General features: G+C 39.1%; 1 pseudogene across 1 annotated transcript; it reads left to right on the top strand.

The window, feature by feature from the left end:
• Nucleotides 1-61: 61 nt before the first annotated feature.
• LOC113007897 (lactase/phlorizin hydrolase-like) lies at nt 62-12734 on the top strand (annotated as a pseudogene). Its single transcript, XR_013902386.1, has 17 exons — nt 62-922; nt 1187-1257; nt 4617-4694; nt 4786-4879; nt 5435-5525; nt 5633-6311; nt 6407-7055; nt 7157-8695; nt 8807-9075; nt 9176-9466; nt 9576-9774; nt 10532-10734; nt 10818-10924; nt 11152-11283; nt 11385-11608; nt 11758-11980; nt 12146-12734. The product of XR_013902386.1 is annotated as a lactase/phlorizin hydrolase-like (transcript).
• Nucleotides 12735-21503: the final 8769 nt, after the last annotated feature.

Here is a 21503-nt window from a genome sequence, read left to right as displayed (position 1 = left end):
AAGTAAATAAAAGAGTTAAAAGACTAAAATTAAGCACCTAGGATAGGAGTAGTAAAATTAATGACTAAGATATGATTCTACAGCAATAAAAAGTATATCAGAGCTCAAGAACAGAAGATGGGGAAGGTGTTATCTCTAGAGTCCAGAGTCTATCTGCCTATCTCTCAAAGCTACAATAAAACACTTGTGATAACTAGATGAGGTGCCAATAACAATAATTGTGTAACAATGTAAAAAAAAGGAAAGATATTGCTGTTAAATAGCTCGGCTACATTCAAAAAATATCAGTTGTTCTGTTTTTGAGCCACAATGAAGAAGCTGTTGTGGGTCTTTTGTCTGTACATTTTTTGTCTCTGTAGTTGTCAGAGCAGTGAGGTAAATGGAAGAGAGGACTTCATGTTTCTTGCAGGGCCTCTGACAAAGCAGTTGGTCAGAAGCTCAGACAGAAGCATAAATGATGCCTTTGACTGCAGTCATCCCGTTCCTCCTGGCTCTAAGCAGTACTTTGAGTACCTGCAGAGCAGAGGGGTGACCCACTTCAAAGTACCGCTGTCATGGGCTCAACTTCTTCCTACAGGCCACCCCAGCCAGCCCCAGCAGGCTGTGGTTAGATGTTACCAGACCCTGCTGAAACAGCTGCTGGAAGCAGGTCTTCAGCCTCTGGTCATCCTTCATGGATGGACAGTTCCAGAGTCTCTGCAATCAAGGTATGGAGGCTGGGAGAGCCAGGAGCTGGCACAGATGTTTCAGCAGTATGCAGAGTTTGCCTTCCAAGAGTTTGCACCACTTGCACACTCATGGGTGACACTGGATGGTGTTTGGCATGATGGGCAGCCTGCACATGCTCCCAGTTTTCTGCAGAACATCCTTCAACTAAACAAGAACATTTACCAGATGTACCATCAACACTTTCCTGACAAAGGTGAGTCAAATTAACAGGAAAAATGACGATTAATGACAAAAGTGTCGTGACTAAATTTATGCTTTCAGAATTCTTCTCTAGTAAATACTTTTTTGTATTTCTCTGAGGATTGAGTTCACTTAAGGTTTTGTTTATAGACAAGTGTCTTGAGAAATCACTTGTAAAAATAAATCATATATAAACCAACTAAGTTAATAAAATCCTTCAGCACATGTTCAGCAGTTCCAAACAGTAAAAGTGCCTTTCATGCTTGTATATTTGCAGGCAGACGTCTGTCACTTGGACTGAAAACTAAAGATGTGGTTTCTCTCTCCGACATTAAAGCTTCAACAAGTGTAAGTTTTTTCTTTTCTTTTATATATACATATCTTTTAAACACTAATATATGTATAGTCAGAATTTCACCTCCTTGCATGATTTTTATTTAGGATCCTAATAATATTTTCGGTTGTTGATATTATTTTGATAATCGGCAATGAAATATTTTATATTTACAATAAGCTCCAGTTATTTACTCACCAAATACAGTGGGGCAAAAAAGTATTTAGTCAGCCACCGATTGTGCAAGTTCCCCCACCTAAAATGACGACAGAGGTCAGTAATTTGCACCAGAGGTACACTTCAACTGTGAGAGACAGAATGTGAAAAAAAAATCCATGAATCCACATGGTAGGATTTGTAAAGAATTTATTCGTAAATCAGGGTGGAAAATAAGTATTTGGTCAATAACAAAAATACAACTCAATACTTTGTAACATAACCTTTGTTGGCAATAACAGAGGTCAAACGTTTACTATAGGTCTTTACCAGGTTTGCACACACCGTAGCTGGTATTTTGGCCCATTCCTCCATGCAGATCTTCTCGAGAGCAGTGATGTTTTGGGGCTGTCGCCGAGCAACACGGACTTTCAACTCCCGCCACAGATTTTCTATGGGGTTGAGGTCTGGAGACTGGCTAGGCCACTCCAGGACTTTCAAATGCTTCTTACGGAGCCACTCCTTTGTTGCCCGGGCGGTGTGTTTTGGATCATTGTCATGTTGGAAGACCCAGCCTCGTTTCATCTTCAAAGTTCTCACTGATGGAAGGAGGTTTTGGCTCAAAATCTCACGATACATGGCCCCATTCATTCTGTCCTTAACACGGATCAGTCGTCCTGTCCCCTTGGCAGAAAAACAGCCCCATAGCATGATGTTTCCACCCCCATGCTTCACAGTAGGTATGGTGTTCTTGGGATGCAACTCAGTATTCTTCTTCCTCCAAACACGACGAGTTGAGTTTATACCAAAAAGTTCTACTTTGGTTTCATCTGACCACATGACATTCTCCCAATCCTCTGCTGTATCATCCATGTGCTCTCTGGCAAACTTCAGACGGGCCTGGACATGCACTGGCTTCAGCAGCGGAACACGTCTGGCACTGCGGGATTTGATTCCCTGCCGTTGTAGTGTGTTACTGATGGTGACCTTTGTTACTTTGGTCCCAGCTCTCTGCAGGTCATTCACCAGGTGCCCCCGTGTGGTTCTGGGATCTTTGCTCACCGTTCTCATGATCATTTTGACCCCACGGGATGAGATGTTGCGTGGAGCCCCAGATCGTGGGAGATTATCAGTGGTCTTGTATGTCTTCCATTTTCTGATGATTGCTCCCACAGTTGATTTTTTCACACCAAGCTGCTTGCCTATTGTAGATTCACTCTTCCCAGTCTGGTGCAGGTCTACAATACTTTTCCTGGTGTCCTTCGAAAGCTCTTTGGTCTTGGCCATGGCGGAGTTTGGAGTCTGACTGTTTGAGGCTGTGGACAGGTGTATTTTATACAGATGATGAGTTCAAACAGGTGCCATTCATACAGGTAACGAGTGGGGGACAGAAAAGCTTCTTACAGAAGACGTTACAGGTCTGTGAGAGCCAGAGATTTTCCTTGTTTGAGGTGACCAAATACTTATTTTCCACCCTAATTTACGAATAAATTCTTTACAAATCCTACCATGTGGATTCATGGATTTTTTTCACATTCTGTCTCTCACAGTTGAAGTGTACCTTTGGTGCAAATTACTGACCTCTCTCATCATTTTAAGTGGGGGAACTTGCACAATCGGTGACTGACTAAATACTTTTTTGCCCCACTGTATATGAGAAACAAAATTCTTCCACGGCCTCAGAATTGACAAATATCCCCTTTAATGATTTTCTTGCATTTAAAGCTTGTTTTTAAATCTCTCCAAAATATTACAAACCTCAAATTCAGCTTTTTAAGGAATTTGCTTATCTGCTTAGGATGAATATTCCAGTGAACGTCCCCACAGATGTTCGCTTACATGATGTTTACCACTCATTGATAACTTAAAGTCTGTAAATGAATCAGTCCACATTAAAAGGTTTGCATGTATCACACAGGTGATTTTTACTGTGGCCAAACAATGAAATCTTACATTTGTCTCATGACAAAACTTTATTTCCATTCCAAGTAACGTGCATAAATTGCACGTTAACTGGCTGTTTTTGCGGGGGGTTGCGTCTTGTAGAGGATTGTTCCCTTGTTATAAAATTATTTCAAGCCATTTAAATAATTATTTGATCCAATTTTTTAATATTTTATTCTTTTTATTTTGGTTTTGTTGAAGGCATTCAACAACTCTTTACTCCACACACTCTAGTGACAAGAACAGCAGCACTAACGTACCTGAGGTTAATCATTCCCAAAGGAAATTTTAATCATTTTCTCATAATCTGGAACTACTGACTGTTGTTATATGGATTTTATATGGATTGGTCATATAATTATATATTTTTTGTTTGTTTAGAATAAGATTGATTTGGTTTTTTATGTCATGTTGAGTGCTGTGTGGTAGGCAGGATATAGGACCCAATTTCAGGACTCATATTTCAGATTGAACTTAAAGCGGCAGCGTTTATATCAGGGAGACCTTCCATAAAAAGTAAACGTCACAAAAAACAAACCAAAACCTCAAACTAGAAAACTAGAAATAAACTGGACACACTTGAATCTAAAAACTAAGAAACCAAGAAAACCACACAGCACGGTGACAGTACAACGCAACACTGACAGAGAAACACGGGGCTTAAATACACTGAAGGATAACGAAGGAATGAGACACAGGAGGAGAGCACAGCTGTGTCTTGTCAGCAAACATGGCGCGACCAAGGGGAAGCAAAAGTAGAAACACTGACAAGAGACAAGGGACTGTCAAAGTAAAACAGGAAACATGAGACAGTTCACAAAGACGCAGACTAAACACTATGACGTGGAAACACAACAGACCTAACAGAGGCAAGACCAAGACTACAAATACAGACTAAGTCAAGAGTATAATAATACTGGGCTAGGAAATATAAAATACACAGAGAACCTAACAAATAAACAAGACTCAAGAGAGAATCCAAACAAGGAGTTAAACAGGGAATACAGGACTCAAAACAGCATATAAGACTATCAGTGAATCAGAACATAAACCATACTACAAAATATTACCAAAACACAAGAAACTCAAAATGCTGGGTCATACTGACCCTGAACCATGACATTCAATTTATTTAAATGATGCCAATGAAAACAAAGAATAAGTAACTTTAATTACCTTAAGATTTCTAAAAAATGATGACGTAACGGTTCAAAAAAGTCCCATCTCAGAATGATGTGACAACCTGATGTTGTGTATCTCCTGCTTGGAACAGATGGACTTCTTGTCAGTGCACATTGACTACAACTGTGCCATCTCTTCAGAGTTTGAAAATGAACTGAGGAACTTACAGGTACAATAAGCATTATAAGATTTTTTTTATACGTTGCATTTAACATTTTGCTGATACAGCAAAGCTGCATATGTTTCATTTTATGTTGTAGATTTTGAGCGGGAACTTGCCTATCCTGATTTACGAGATGAGCGCTCATGATTGTTCTCCCAATGATTACCAGCTTCTTGGATATTTCCTAAATGGTAAATGTCATGACAGCTTTTTGACTTTCCAAATTTAAGATATTAATAATCATTTCCCATAACAGAAATGAGAACAATACCTAATTTTATGAATGTGCAGCTGTATATGTAATACTACTTTCCGGTAGCTGTTGTAGTAGAGATTCGTGTTGTGAAATACGTACTCATGGTGCCTAATACACCAGTTAAATGTTTCTGTGACTATAATACCACTTATTATTGTGTACAGTGTACATCCTTTTCAAAAAACAGCTATCTGAAGATATTATGGGATGGCAGAATAAAGAAAAACCAAAGGCCACAAAATCTGGGCAAATCCTCTGGTGTTATTAACCAAACAGAATACATTAAGATAAAGTTCTAAATCTTGGGAGTGTTATCATGTCATGAAATCTTCTTGTTATGGGCCAGTGATGTTATATAAGGCACCCATAGACTTAGCACACACTTATGATGTTTTTCAGTAATAGTGAATACATATTGTTACAATAACATATATCAGAACTATATCAGAACTGAACTTAAAACAATTCATATTTCTTGAACACAACACAGTCTTGATGGACAAGGACAATGGCCTGAATATTATGGGATGTGACATGAAGGACATGTTAGGCAAGCTGGACACGGAAGATGCTCTTGTCAAGTAAGAGTTCATTTTCTGATTTATATGTACTGGAATTCTGTTATCTTTTTTTTTCTTATTTGATTAAAGATTTGCTTATATTTTTCATGTCTCTCTCTTTCCAAAAGTCATGGCATTTCACACCACACCAGGATGACAGGGTTAAGAAACAGTTATCAGACTGTGTGGGATAAATTTAAGTCCCAGACTACAGCAGAACGAGATCTTTTCCTTCAGGAATCATTCCTCTCTGGCTTCCAGTGGGCCACCTCCAGCGTATCCTTTAAGACTGAAGGTGGCTGGTCAGAAGGTGGGAAAGGAGAGACTATTTGGGACCGGTTTGGTCATGAGGGATTGGCCTTTGCAAATCAGACAGCTGACCTAGCTTGCGACAGTTACCGTAAGGTAGATTATGATGTCTACCTTCTGCGAGGTCTTCAGGTCGACACCTACCAGTTTTCCATCTCTTGGGCCCGTATTTTCCCCACAGGGTACCGACAGAGCCAATCAGAAAAAGGAGCTCAATACTATGACCAGCTGATAAATGCTCTCGTTGCATCTGGCATACAACCCATTGTCACTCTGTACCACTGGGATCTGCCTCAAGCACTCCAGAATTATGGTGGATGGACCAATGCCTCCATTGTAGAGGCCTTCAAAGACTATGCAGATTTCTGCTTCTCCAGGTTTGGAGACAGAGTCAAGATCTGGAACACATTCAATAGTCCCTGGGTAGTGAGCCATGCCGGGTATGGTACTGGTGTGCATGCCCCAGGAGTAAAGGACTATGTGGAATCTTCCTATCAGGTGACAGTGATGTTATTAGAATACTGTAATTAATCACTGTATTACAAGTGTAATTATTGCACTAATGTACTTAACATTTGATTTTGCATTATCAGGTCACTCACAATATTCTCAAGTCCCATGCCGAGGCCTGGCATGTCTATAATGACAATTACAGGAAAACACAAGGAGGAAAAGTGGGCATTGCCTTGAACTCTGACTGGGCTGAGCCCAGTGACCCTGCTAAACCTGAAGACGTAGCAGCTGCAGACCGTTACCTGCAGTTTATGCTGGGCTGGTTTGCACATCCCATATTTGTAGACGGAGATTATCCTGCAATACTCAAAGATCAGGTGGAACAGAAGAAAACCGCATGCTCTGACTCTGTACCAGCAAAGCTCCCAGTTTTCACTCCCACAGAGAGCAAGAGGATACTTGGTACTGCTGACTTTTTTGGTTTAAATCACTATACTTCTCGGCTGGTCAGCAACAGTGATGGTGGGTGCACCCCTGGTCCTGACGGTGTGGGTGACTTCCATGCAACTGTGGACCCCACATGGAGTTCCACAGCTTCTGACTGGATCTATCCTGTTCCTTGGGGACTTAGAAGGCTCCTGAACTACATTGCAACAGAATACCTGAGTGCTAACAAATTACCTGTATACATAACAGGAAATGGGATGCCAACAGATTACAGTGTTGACAGTCTCACTGACACCAGCAGAATGGACTATATGAAAAGTTACATCAATGAGGCCCTGAAAGGTTAGTGTTGGAGATTTCCCCAATTTGAAGGCACATTTTTTTTAGAGAGAGAGTTAAAATAATTCAAATATTAATTTTGTTTTTGTTTGTTCATTTTGTAGCAACACTCACAGATGGAGTGGATGTGCAGCGATTCACAGTGCAGTCACTCATGGATGGATTTGAGGCAAACCAAGGCTACAGTCAAAGATTTGGTCTTCACTATGTCAACTTTGAAGTGGGATCCAGACCAAGGACCCCAAAGCAATCTGCATATTTGTACGCTGAGATTATCGAGCAAAACGGTTTCAGTTCACAAAAAAGTAAGAAGTTTAAAGCTGCAGAAAGGCCATTAACTCGACGTTTAGCTGCTTTACCACCCTCAGAAGTTCCATCTCAGGCAAAGGTAGTTTGGGAGAAATTCTCTTCACAGTCAAACTTTGATAGAAAAATGTACCATTATGGCACTTTTCCTGAGGGCTTCAGTTGGGGAATTTCTTCTTCGGCCTACCAAATTGAAGGTGGCTGGAATGCTGATGGCAAAGGTCCTAGTATATGGGATACATTCACTCAGACAACTAACACTATTCCTGATAACGCAAACGGCAATGTAGCCTGTGACAGTTACAACAGACTTAATGAAGATCTCTACATGCTGCGGGCTCTGAGGGTGAAGTCATACAGATTCTCTTTGTCCTGGTCCAGGATCTTTCCTGATGGCACACGTAAGTCCCTCAACCAGAAAGGTGTTGACTACTACAACAGACTCATTGATGGTCTTATAGCGTACAATATCGAACCCATGGTAACACTGTACCACTGGGACCTTCCTGAAGCTTTGCAAAAGGTCAATGGCTGGGAAAGTGCAGAGATGATAGACATTTTTAATGACTATTGCGACTTCTGCTTTGCTACATTTGGTGACAGAGTGAAATTCTGGATAACCATTAACCAGCCTCAGACAATTGCATGGTCTGGATATGGACTTGGAAATATGCCACCAAATGTTGTGGACCCAGGATATAGACCATACATAGTTGCACACAACCTCATTAAAGCCCATGCCAAGGCCTACCATACATATGATGATAAATATCGTCAGTTGCAGGGTGGTCTAATCTCCATAGCCCTCAATGCTGATTGGTTTGAACCTGCTGATGTCAACGTAGTCCGTGAAGTGGTGACTGCTGACCGGGCGATGCAGTTCCAACTGGGATGGTTTGCACATCCTATTTTTAAGAATGGTGACTATCCTGATGCACTGAAGTGGCAAGTTGGGAACAAAAGTGAAATCCAAAGTCTTCCACAGTCAAGACTTCCTTCCTTTACTGAAGAAGAAAAGAACTTCATCAAGGGAACTGCTGACGTATTCTGTGTAAATCATTACACTACAAGGGTAGTGAGCTACTTTACAGCTGCACTTCAGCCTCACTCCTATGAATCAGACCGGGACATGAGAGAAGCAGAGGAACCTGATTCACCAACTACAGCCATTCCTAACCAAAAAGCTGTGGCCTGGGGCTTGAGGAGACTCCTCAACTGGATCAAGGAGGAGTATGGTGATCCAGAGATTTATATTACTGAGAATGGAGCAGCAGTAGAATGGGATGACTTTGAAAGAGTAATGTTTTACAAGGCCTATATCGATGAGGCTCTCAAAGGTGCAGTGATATAAAAATATTTCAGAAGATATTTAACATTTTCCACCACTGCCATGACTGGTTGTTCATTTATTTTGTATGTATGTGTTTGCATTTGTGGTTACATTGCAGCCAATAACCTTGATGGTGTGCGGTTGCGAGGATACACAGCAACAGCTTTTATGGATTCTTTTGAGTGGCTGCACGGGTACAAATTTCTATTTGGGCTGCACCACGTGGACTTCACAAACCCAGACCGTCCAAGAACACCAAAGTACTCAGCTCATTACTATTACAACATCATAAAGGATAATGGTTTCCCCTTGCCAGATGATGAGAAGATGCTTCATGGCCACTTCCGAGAGGATTTTATGTGGAGTTCTGCTTCAGCATCATACCAAGTAACTTATACTTTTACTGAAATTTTACTTTTACTCAATACTGTCTTGCTTCCCTTGTTTTCATCTCTTTAAATTATTGTTTTGGATTTATTGTGTCCAGATTGAAGGAGGATGGAGGGCAGATGGAAAAGGTCTAAGCATCTGGGACAAGTTCGCTCACAGTCCTTCCAAAATATTAAATGATGACAATGGGGACATAGCCTGTGACAGTTACAATAAAATAGAAGAGGATGTTGCGATATTAAAGCAGCTGAAAGTCAGCCATTATCGTTTCTCCTTATCCTGGCCGAGAGTCCTTCCTGATGGCACCATTAATAACATTAACGAGGCTGGAATCAACTACTACCAAAGACTTTTGGACGCACTGCATGCTGCAAATATCCAGCCACAGGTATGAATAATTCCTTTCTGGCAAACAGAAAATCTTTGTGCCAGAAAATATACATGGAAAGTAGATCAAGTCAGCAAGTACAGCCAATTTTCCTTTCCTTTCCTTTCAGGTTACTCTATACCACTGGGATCTACCACAAGCTATAGAGGATTATGGAGGCTTTTTGAATGACAGCTTTGTTAAGCTTTTCAGGGACTATGCTGACCTCATGTTTGACCGTCTTGGTGACAAAGTGAAAATTTGGATCACCTTTAATGAGCCGCTCGTTGTAGCCCGCCATGGATATGGCTTTGGAGACTTTGCCCCAGGTATGGTTTGAGCCAGTGGTTTCCAATTTTTTTTTCTAGGCCCCCTCCCGGCACAAACACATGATCCATCCACACACACACATATTTTGTTTTCAAATTCAATTGCGGTTTATTTCACACCTCAAACTGTTTGTGAAGAATTAAACAAATAAATGTAAACTAATAAATTACAGGTAGCAATAACATCAACTACTACCTCTTTTACACCACGTCCACACCTACACTGGTATTTTTGAAAACACAGCTTATTCTATGCATGTGGGCCTTTCGTCCACACGTAAACTGCAGTTTGGGTCACTGAAAAAGTATATTTTTAAAAACTCCTGCCATGGTGGAGATTTTTTTTATCAACAAAAACAGAAAATCTCTGTTTTCAGAAATACCCATGTACGTGTGGAGGTAGAAAAATAAACCATCTTTATGGTGTAATTATTTTATGTGTAGTTATTTTGTTTTGGTCTTATTGTGTAAGAATATTCAACATTGCTATCAATACATTTTCCAAAAAAATGCCTCTCTGTGCAAAATGGGTTTAAAAACATAAACAACTGTTACTGTTTGTCCGTGATATGGATATGGGGTCAAGGTAAATATCGGAGTATTTTGAAATAAGCTGTAATCTGTACAGCAGTTCTTCACATTTCTAAACCATAGTGACAACCCCCCCCCCCCCCCCCCCCCCGACCTTGCAATAAAAACAATAACAACAACAAAAACAGAGCATATAGGCAGCAAATGTGTCTATGTTTGTCCCCAGGAATCAGTTCAGGACCAGACACTCTGCCCTACATTGTTGGTCACAACCTGATTAAAGCTCATGCCGAGGCCTGGCATCTCTACAATGACAAGTACAGGGCCAAACAGAACGGCATAATCTCCATCACAATCAGCTCTGACTGGTCTGAACCCAGAAATCCTTATAGACAGGAGGACTATGATGCTGCACGACGTGTGGTGGAGGTATGCCAATTCCTTTCAGATTTGACAAAAGAAAAATTAACAGCAGTTAGTTTCTAGTGACTATTATGTTTCTCTTTGTGCAGTTCACTCTTGGCTGGTTTTCCCATCCCATATTTAATGGTGACTACAGTGAAATTATGAAGACAAGAATAAGAGACCGAAGTCTAGCTGCTGGTCTACCACAGTCTCGGTATTATGAAGGCTATTATTAAATCACAAAAAGCTAATTCTGTTCACAAGCGTTTTTCACTAACAACACTACTTCCATATGAACAGAATCAACTTTTTGGGATTTCCTTACCTGGATGATTGAGCATCCATCAAGACCCTATTATTAAATCTTTAAAAGTTGTCTGTGATTTTCTAAGTAGCTCTATAGTATAATAAGTAAGTTTGGTTTCACTTAAATTTCTCCAGGTTGCCTGAGTTTACTCAAGAGGAGATTAAGAGAATTAAGGGCACTCATGACTTCTTTGGATTGAACCAGTACACATCTGCCCTGGCATTCCCTGTGGACCATGGAAATATTGCAAGCCTTGAGGCAGACATGTAAGAAGTTAACATTTGAAAAACAACTGTCTTCTGGAACTAATTCTTCTGAACAGCTTTGCTTCTTTATTCTGTGATTTACCAAATTTTGCCCTCCGCAGCGGTGCAGCGACAGTTCCTGATCCCACTTGGTTGGATTCAGCCTCCGTCTGGCTAAAGGTCACACCATTTGGTATCCGCAGATTGCTGAACTTCATCAAAAATGAATATGGAAATCCACCAATTATCGTCACTGAGAATGGAGTCTCAGAGCAGGGACCTATTGATCTAAATGATGTTCACAGGATCTACTACTATGAACAGTACATTAACCAGGTGTTGAAAGGTAACAAAAACCTCCCTTTATAAAAAAAATCTAAAGCCAGGAATGTCCTGGAGAGGAAAATAACATAATCATGTTTTGTGTGTAATATGGATGCTTTAAAATAGACTATGAATTTCAAGAATATGAAGGTACTTATTTTCTCTTCACAGCTTACTTGCTTGATGGTGTGGATGTGCGTGGTTACACAGCGTGGTCACTGTTGGACAACCTAGAGTGGGCTTCTGGCTTTTCACAGAGATTTGGTCTGTTCTACGTTAATCGCTCAGACCCTAATCTTCCTCGAGTGCCTAAGAGCTCTGTAAATTTCTATGCCACAGTCATAAAGTGCAACGGATTCCCTGAATCAGGAGTGCCTGAACCCAGAGTCTGGAGGTAAAAGAATGAAATATTTGCTTAGATGCCTACTTTGAATGATAGACCTTTAAATTAAATGTTCAAATAAATAACTAACTTACCTGCTGAAAAGCAGGTTAATTACTATCTGCAAATCTTCACAACTAATACGACAGTATTGTTTTTACTGTGTCTCTTCTGCAGCAACAACCGCGCCAACAGCTGCACCACCAGTCAACATTAACAGCGTGAAATTCCTTGGTCTGGATCTCTCCGCCGATGATGCTGAGACTGGACTTTACACCACATTTGCTCTACTGATTGTTGCAGTAGTAGGAGTCATTTGTGTTTCTGTTTTCCTCTTTAAGATAAAAAAAAAAAGTCCAAGAAAAGTGAACATGTGGACAGTATCAAAATGGAGTAAAAACTGTAACTGCAAATAAGCTGATGTGCAGTGTAGGCCCCCGTAAACAGCATTTGATTGCAGACCCTTAAAGACTGAAAAATACTACTAGGCTCATCAGACATAGAAAATTGTAAGTTTCTCATGACTTAGTTATTAAATCCTTGTACATTATAATTTGCTTGACCACTGCTGCAGCATGAAGATTTGAGAATCCCCCAAAATGATTAAAAGTGTCATTTTATCCTGTACTCAAAAAACATAAAAGTAATTTATGTAATAAGAAAAACAATTTTCAGGTTATAGTACAGGATGTAACATACGCCTCAAATTTGAATAATGTTTTTGTATATGTTTATCAGATAATCAAATATATCAAATAAAACACTGCAAAAACATCCAGTGAATTATGTCATGATTGCTGTTAAATGTAAGTACCTTCTTCATCTTCAGATTTTTTTCTTCACTTTTTTGTACAGTGATAAGCCATTTTTGATGGTGATACTGTTATCTTGAAGTAATCAAAATTACACTGTGAATCAAAACAATATATCCATTATATTTATTATATTTGTTTAAACATTTGTTATTTAGCTATAAATCCAGTGGCCTCTGAAATCTCTTAAATCTTTGCAGTTTTTTACTTCAATACATTTGACTTCAGCGGTCTCCAGCAGTGTTTCACAAACAAGGAGCAGAGTAACACACTTTAAATTGTTCTTGTTAAAGAGACCTGATGAGAGTAAGTGTCAGGGTACTGTATCTGCTAAGGTTTGGACTTGTATTTGTTTTCCAGCTTCAGTCAGCACTCTACAGCCCTCACCACACTCCCTGCCCCTGGCTGATGCCCCCAGGCGCCGGTGCGTTGGTGGTTCTAAGTGTCTGGGGCTGGGCGCTCAGGTATGTACTGGCTCACTCCTGGTGGCTGCTTGGGGGCCCTTAGGCCTCTGGGCCTGCAGCTCGGTTCACTCTGGCGCAGCTGGGTGCCGGCAGAGCCAGCGGGCACATCACTGCAGGCCCCTTTGGCTTCTGCTCCATGGCTGCTGGTTGACCCCATATCTGTGGCTCTTCTCAGCTCCTTCCAGGAGGGCGGCACGGATGCCCCTCCAATGGTCCTCCTTGGGCTTTTGCACTCTGGATGTCATGGGCCTGGATCTCCTGCATGCCTGCTTCATGTCCTGGGGGACAGGGCCATGGCTCCCTACATCCTCTAGCAGATCTGTTTTTCTTCTCTCTTTCCATCCTCTCTTTCTTTCTCCATTTCCAATCCTCCAGCCATGTCTGTTGGGGGATAGGAAAACCCCCCCCCCCAAAAAACAAAAAACTCTACAGCCAAGGCCAGAACCGAAAGGAGGAAAAATGGGCGACGTAAAGGTATCATTATGTTAATATTTATCAGAGTGAGAGAAGTGAAGTGAGAGAACTCTGAAGAATCTGGTGTTCCGTTAAAATCATTTTCAAGGACTGAAGGAGTCAAAAAGCTTTATTTGTCATTCGCATCACATGTTAACATGAGGTGGAATGAAATTATGTACACACGGTCCCGGAGTGAAAAGAAACAAAAATAATGAAGAAACAGAATTATTACATTTTTTTAAGTTATAAATAAATAGTTAAGTTTATTATGTTTTTTTTGTTTGTTTTTAACAAGCAGAAATGACAAGTAATAAGACATTACAATAAATAATACTATAACTAGAGTGCAACAACCTGAGTACCAGTATGGAGTATGGGTTTAGAGTGTGGGTATAAATATATATATATATATATTTATATTTTTATATTAAAGATTACTTACATTTTTTGTTTGCATGTACTATAAATTTGGAAAAAGTACAAAATAAAAAGTAAAAAAAAAAGATTACTTTCAATCTCTTAAAAACATTTCCAAAAATTAAAATAGAAAACCCTTTTTTTATGCTGCTTCTCACTGCTAATCTCAAAAGCTGTGATTTAAACTGGAGTTGCTATGTTCTGCAGAAATCACAGTCCCACTATAGGTCACTGTGGAGAAGTCACATGTTTTATACAGAACAAAACAAACAAATACATATATATATATATATATATATATATATATATATATATATATATATATATATATATATATATATTTTTTTTTTTTTTTTTTTTTTTTCCATGTGTCCATGTTTGCTTATAACTTATTCCAGATGCTTACCTGAAACAGGTAGAGTATAAAAGGAAGCCAGCTGAAAGTAAAATTAAAGCTTAATTGATTTTAAATATCATAGTTTGCAACAAATATCATGCCACGTTTGACCTCTGACCTCATTTTAACATTCATACATTATCACTATAGTTTAAGGCATTCGAGTTTTGAGGCATTAGGCTCAGACATTATCAGTGGGATTTATTTCTTTGAGATATGAATTTCTTAAACAAAGAAGTTTGAAAATAACTTCTTTGTTTAAGAACGAGACAAAATAGAATGAATATATCAAAAATTTTATACTATTGCCTTAAAAGTAAATATTGTCCAGAGAGTGGAGAAGTAGCTTGTTGGAGGTTTGTACTCTCCAGGTGCTTCTTGTTTATTTATATTTTCCACCATGACAGAGCACTTTCTCCTTCCTCCTGCTGCATTAATCGTCCTTTGTCATCATGACCTTTGGGACATGTAGTAAACAATTAGGAAAACGCACCGTCATACTTTCTGCACATCTAACAACTGTGGGCTGCATTTCAAGAAAGATAAAACCTGTGTCCCAGAGTAATCTAATTTCTTATTACCAAAGTAATCAAATTTTCTAAGAACAACCTGAAAGAACATGTGCGTGCGCACACACACACACAAGCAAAGATACTTAAACAAAGAAATTGAAAACAAAAGAAACTGACACAAAGTGCTTTACAGTCACCCTCATTTGTAATCAGGGTCTCCAAGAACCCAGTTAAAAAGTTGGAAGTAATTGAAAAAAGTCAAATAAAAATCAAAATATAACCAAAATATAAATATATTATATATAAAAATTCTAATAGTGGTAACACAGTCAACTAAAGCAGCAATAGGAAACATTTATATTGAGCTTGACCAAACTGAAAATGTGTGTCTGAGGACAACTGAGGAAGTTCAGGGTCTCTCCAAAGATCCTCGGGATTTTCTATACAGGCGCTGTGGAGAGCATCCTCACACAGAACATGACATCGTGGTTTGGGAACAGCTGTGTGAAGGACCAAAAAGCTCTCCAGAGAGTGATCCGTACAGCAGAACGCTGCTGCAGGATTGTTCTCCCCCCGCTTCAGGACACCTACACCAGGAGATGCCGGACTAGAGCAGCGCAGATACTGAAGGACCCGTCCCATCCTGGCAACAAACTGTTCCAACTTCTGCAATCTGGTAGAAGGTTCCGCATCTTCCGGGCAAGGACAGAGAGACTCAAGAGGAGCTTCTATCCCCAAGCCATCCGTGCCCTAAACACACACACCCGCCCTCTCACATCATCTATAATTGACTGAGACAGGACTCTTCCAGACACTCTAAACCAAGGCACAATGTACATTTCAATTCCTTTAATTTTAAATATGTTTATATTGTCTATCCTGTAAAATAGTCAGATGTCTATTCATATTAATGTACAGAATTCACCTGCTTGCTGCTACTACTGCACATTCACCCAGTGTATATACTATATGTATGTATATATATATATATATAATGTTCTTCCTCTACACCCCCCCCCCCCCCCCCCCCCCCCCCAATTTTTGCACATGTCGAGGAGCGTGTCAGGCTACATTTCACTGTGTGTTATACTTGTATAACTATGCATGTGACAAATAAAGAACCTTGAACCTTGAACCTTGTTTCCTTTAAAGATGATTTAAAATCATCACTTGTTATAATTGTCTTTTATCTGTATCAGGCGGTAGATTTTATTTGCTGTAGAACAGAATAGAACCTTATTAATACCTTTTTAATTTCCCCTGAGGGGAATTATGGTTCCAGCAGCACAACACAACACTAACTGAAATACAAATAAGAAAACAAAATTACCAAGCAGGTACAAATAATTAAGAATAGAACATTAAGAATAAAAAAATCAACAGCAGAATTTAAAATGGTAATAATGAAAGGAAATCCAGGAATTAAAGTGTAAAGCGTAATACATTGGCAGTGTGTTTGTTTGGTTATTTCACTGGGTTGACATCATCCACCCCTCCCCTCCTCTTCCCCCTCACCCTGAGTGCTGAGTTGTACAGTTTGATGGCTCAGGGTACAAAGGAGATTTTAGGCCTGCTGGTTCTGCTGCTGGGGAGGAGCAGCCCATCGCTGATCGGGAATCTCTGGGCTTTGATGACAGTATGCAGAGTGTTGCTGACGTCATCCATGTTTGGCAACAGTCCTGTTTTCTTCCACTGTCATCAAAGATATAAAAGCTTTAATTAGTTTATCTGAGTAATAGTGAATGGAATAAAGATAATTTTTATAGCAGGCTGTTATCAGTGGCGGTCCTAGCCTGTTTGGCGCCCTGGGCGAACACTCCCTCTGCCCCCCCCCCCCCCCCAAACACACACGTAAAACATATTAAGGATTGTACACATTAACATAAAACTGTTGTCGGAACCATACTGAATTTCACCAGAGAAACACACACACACATATATGAAGAGAGAGAGAGAGTATGCATAGTATGCAAACGGCCATCATAATTCGTCATACAATGAAAACAGGACAAATCAACAATTGACACTGACTAATTAATATTAAAATCTGCAACATAATGTTTGAAGTTTAGTTTGTTACTGTTATTATTTTTTACCATTTCTTCTTGGAGCAACTGTAACCCACATAATTTCTTTAGGGATTAATAAAGTATTCTGATTCTGATTGTTTCAGGATGACCTGCCAGGATCCAATCACACATCTGCTTACCTGTATCTTTTGCTTGTTTCTCTTCCTCTTCTTTTATCTTTTTTCTAAACTGAGCACCAGATGGCTTTGAACTTTTCTTGTCCATCTTCCACTGGTTTTAATTTTGCACTCCAGTATGAAAACAAATCCCCCAACCCGAGGATCGCCACAAAATAACCTAACAGACCAACACCTTAGTTCACAAATTCACTTTGTCTAAGGTTTATTTCTGGGATTTCGCACAACCCAGGATTCAACTCATGAATACATAATGGATTTGGATTTACAACATTATGAATGAAATGTGCTCTATTTGGAAGCAACATCGACGGGTTGTGTGTGAGACTTTAAATCATCAAAGTAAATTATAAATTTCAAATTGTTATTGATCCTTTACCCCGAGTCCTAAAGTGTATATTTATTTTCTTACCCTTCTTATATTTATTGTTTGTTTACTTGCACTGCTGTAACTGGAGCCTCGTCGTCTCGTCTCTCTATATACTGGACTGTAGCGGAGATGACAATAAAGTTTACTTTGACCAGCAGCGAGCAGGCGCACCGAGGGCTCTCGCGCTCACTTTTCGCGTACAGAATTTCGAAAAAACATCGGTGCAAATTATAAGTCTGTATCATGATGTCTGTTGTTTTCGTGTTTGTTGTTTTGTTTTTCTTTTCTTTTATTCTGCGAGCTACAGCCAGCCAGAGAATCCCCGCCGCCCCGTCCTCTCCTCCCTGTGCCACAAGCAGCAGGCGCACCTCGTAAACGGAGGGCGCCCTTACGCCCAGCAAATGGGCGATAGAAAGCCGATACGTGCCTACACATTCGGTGACATTCCCACTATGCGCTGGCTGATGTCGGGGCGGCATGAGTATGATCATTTCTTTTTTGTGCCGATGCCCGTGATTCCGCCCCCCACCACGATGCCGCCCCGGGCAACCGCCCGTGTCGCCCGTATCAAAAACCGCTACTGGCTGTTATAAACTTTGGGACTAGAAGAATTTGTCCAGAAGACTACGTGAGTGTGTGTGTGTGTGTGTGTATTTTCAAATTAAATTTTAATGTATTTTTTAGCTATGAAAATACCATGCTGGAATCTCTTATACTTTGCTATACACTATACAAATAAAATTGAAATGTATTGAATTGAATGGTTTGATGATTATAAAAAATTCTGCAAATTTTTATGCTATGGCTTTCACAAACACATGCCCTGTCGATCAACTATCATCATTTCTTTCTGAAAGTATTTTGCCATTGGAAATATATTTTCTTCTTCTCAGTTGCATTAATGTTTAGTACAGATCATGTTGCACTGACACAGATGCACTTTGCTGTCAGACCACTGCTTTTCAAATAAATTAAAGGGAAGCTTTCATGCCCATTTGCAGCTCTTTGTTCTCAGACTCTATTGCAGTAGCACTATCGAGAGTGTCCTGAGCAGCTGCATCACTCTGCTATGGTAACTGCATCGTATCAGATCTCAATACCCTACAACGGATAGTGAGAACAGCTGAGAAGATCATTGGAGCCTCTGTTCCCTCCATCACGGACACTTATAGCACCCGCTCCATCCACAAAGCCACCAGCATCATTGTGGAGGACCCCACACACCCCTCACACACACTCTTCACCCTGCTGCCTTCTGGAAAGAGGTAATGGAGCATCCAGGCCCTCATTACCACACTGTGGAACAGTTTCTTCCCCCAAGCTGTCAGAGTCCTGAGCACTCAGTGACTGGAATGACACACACACACACACCCACCTTCATGCACATCACTACCAAGCACTCATCTGTCTTATCTTGTTTTTTGCAATTTTTGCACATTGCACTTTAAGCAGGGTCTCAGAGGAACATTGTCTCATTTCACTCTGTACCGTACCACGGTACATGGTTGAAATGACAATAAAAGCCACTTGACTTGAGTAGCGTTGTATGACTCACAGGTCAAAAACTTTCCATTTTGCTAAAGCATATAGTTAGGGGTGAATCACGTGACCCTGAAACCTCAGCTATGCTGCAGTACGTGTAGTCTGCTGGGGGATTCCCATGATGCATTGAGTATTTCTACTTCAGTCACCTTTCTCACTATGTGTTAATAAACCTCTCTGCATTCAATCATACTTGTTATTCATCTCTTTTTGCTTTTAAACCTTAAATTAGGTACATTTAATGTGATCAAACAATGAAATTACCTATAAACAAGGTCAATGAATGCGACAATATGAATAATAATACTTAAATGTACAGAAATATACAGTTAACAGTTGGTTTAAATAATAATGGATTGTATTCATATAGCGCTTTTTGAGACCCTCAAAGCACTTTACAATTCCCCTCTGGCCATCACCAGTGGGCAGTATAGGTGAAGTGTCTTGCCTAAAAACACAACAACCGAGAGTGTCCGAGCCGGGGCTCGAACCGGCAACCTTCTGATTACAAGGCAAACTGCCAACGCTTGAGCCACGATCGCCCTAAATAACAGTAATAATAATAATTATTCGATGTAAAAAAAGTTTATAAGAATCATTTTATATATTTTTCCATAGCATTACATTTGAATTTAACAGTTCAATCTTTCAAATAACGGATAAATATTTGTGAAATTATGATACATTTGTGAATGTATTTTAACAATCTAAATATGCATATGTACAGACAGATACATTTAAAAAACAAGAAAATTATGTTTTATTACATTTACAGTAATAAATTTACATTTGAAATGTAAAATCACAGTCTATTTATGTAAATTTAATGATATTCTAGAAGAACAGTACAAAACTGTAAAGCACACAGTAAAATACTTTTATAATACATATTTCTTTACAGTGTAGGGGGTCATATGATTGTTGGGTTTTTCTCTGTATGTATGATTGTAGGGTCTACCTTATAATATAAAGCACCTTGAGGTGACTGTTGTTGTGATTTGAATGTAATTGAACTGAAATATAGTTAATACTACACATAGAGATCTGATGACACACACTTTTCAATAGGCTCACACAAATCTCCACACAGATTGAAATGCACTCAGAGAGATTGAGATATACACAAACAAATATAGTTTTCTACAATATTCTTTCTCCTGCTTGAATAACCTACACTCCTTATCATGACCTTGGGACAGGTGTTCATGAAAGATATAATCTCACAAAGCAGGGTGATCATTTCTGAACAATCAAATAAATGTGGATAAGTCAACAAAAGAAGATAAAGGAAATCTAGTGTAACACCCAATACAATTATGGTGATAATAAATAACTACGCTTACAAATTTAACAGTATCTATGTTTTAGTGTCTATGATGAAGAAAAAAACTAAATAAATAAAACATACATAGCTCTACCTGTCTTTGTCACAGGTGTAGGGTGCTGTGTAGGGACCAACCTAACCCTATACCTAACAATTTCTGAATAGTATATAACTACATTTCATAATAATGCTAATGAGACAGAATAGTTTTAAAAATAAATTCTTAGTCATAAAAGTGAAGAAAATGTTATTTTCATTAACACGCATAGTACCAAATGTAGGAATTTCCAGGAGGTGATCAAATGATATCTATGAAAATAATTTGGTTAAATATGTGCACATTTTTTATTTTCAACACCTACTTTACCTACCCACGATTTTGAGACGTGCTGTCCTGCAAAAGTCAGTTAATTCAGGTTAAAATATAGTTGGAGACAAAACATGCCCGTATTTAACAAAATTATTTCATCATTTCAAACTGGAATCGTTATAACAATGTGTAGAAAAAAAGGTCTGAAGCTCACCTTTTTTAGCAAATATATAGAAACTCCAGAATTGCGTAGACTATGTACTGATATTTTCATTTTTGCAACATGTGTTTGCTCATTTCAACCTGAAAGTTGATTGAAAAATGCATTACTTGTGAATGTGAAGTATTCTACATGCTTTTTTTTATATTACATTATAGTGAAATATAAAGAAATGTGTTTTTTTTAAAAGATATTCATATTTAAACATTTCTGTTGATTTCAGTGTGTGAAAGATATGTAATGATTTGTACATCTAAGTTTTGGCTCAAACAAAGACAGTTTGATACTAAGTTATTCTAAACTTTAGGACATTCAAATCAAAAAGTGAAACACATAAGGAATAATTAAGACATGTTTTGCTTTATTGTTTTTTTAATCTTGTAATCTCAAGGTCGTTTCAAATCTCTCAGTCATTCTTTTGTCAACCCTGTTCAATAAACTGAATCTTATTGATTAGGGTGCAGGTGTTGCCTTTTGATTTGAGCCGTATAGATTAGGCATTTAT

The sequence above is a fragment of the Astatotilapia calliptera genome, chromosome 16 (assembly GCF_964374335.1).
Source record: "Astatotilapia calliptera chromosome 16, fAstCal68.1, whole genome shotgun sequence".
In the NCBI taxonomy this organism is placed as follows: Eukaryota; Metazoa; Chordata; class Actinopteri; order Cichliformes; family Cichlidae; genus Astatotilapia; species Astatotilapia calliptera.
Note: the sequence above shows the minus strand (reverse complement) of the source record. Positions and strands in the feature narration are given on the sequence as shown.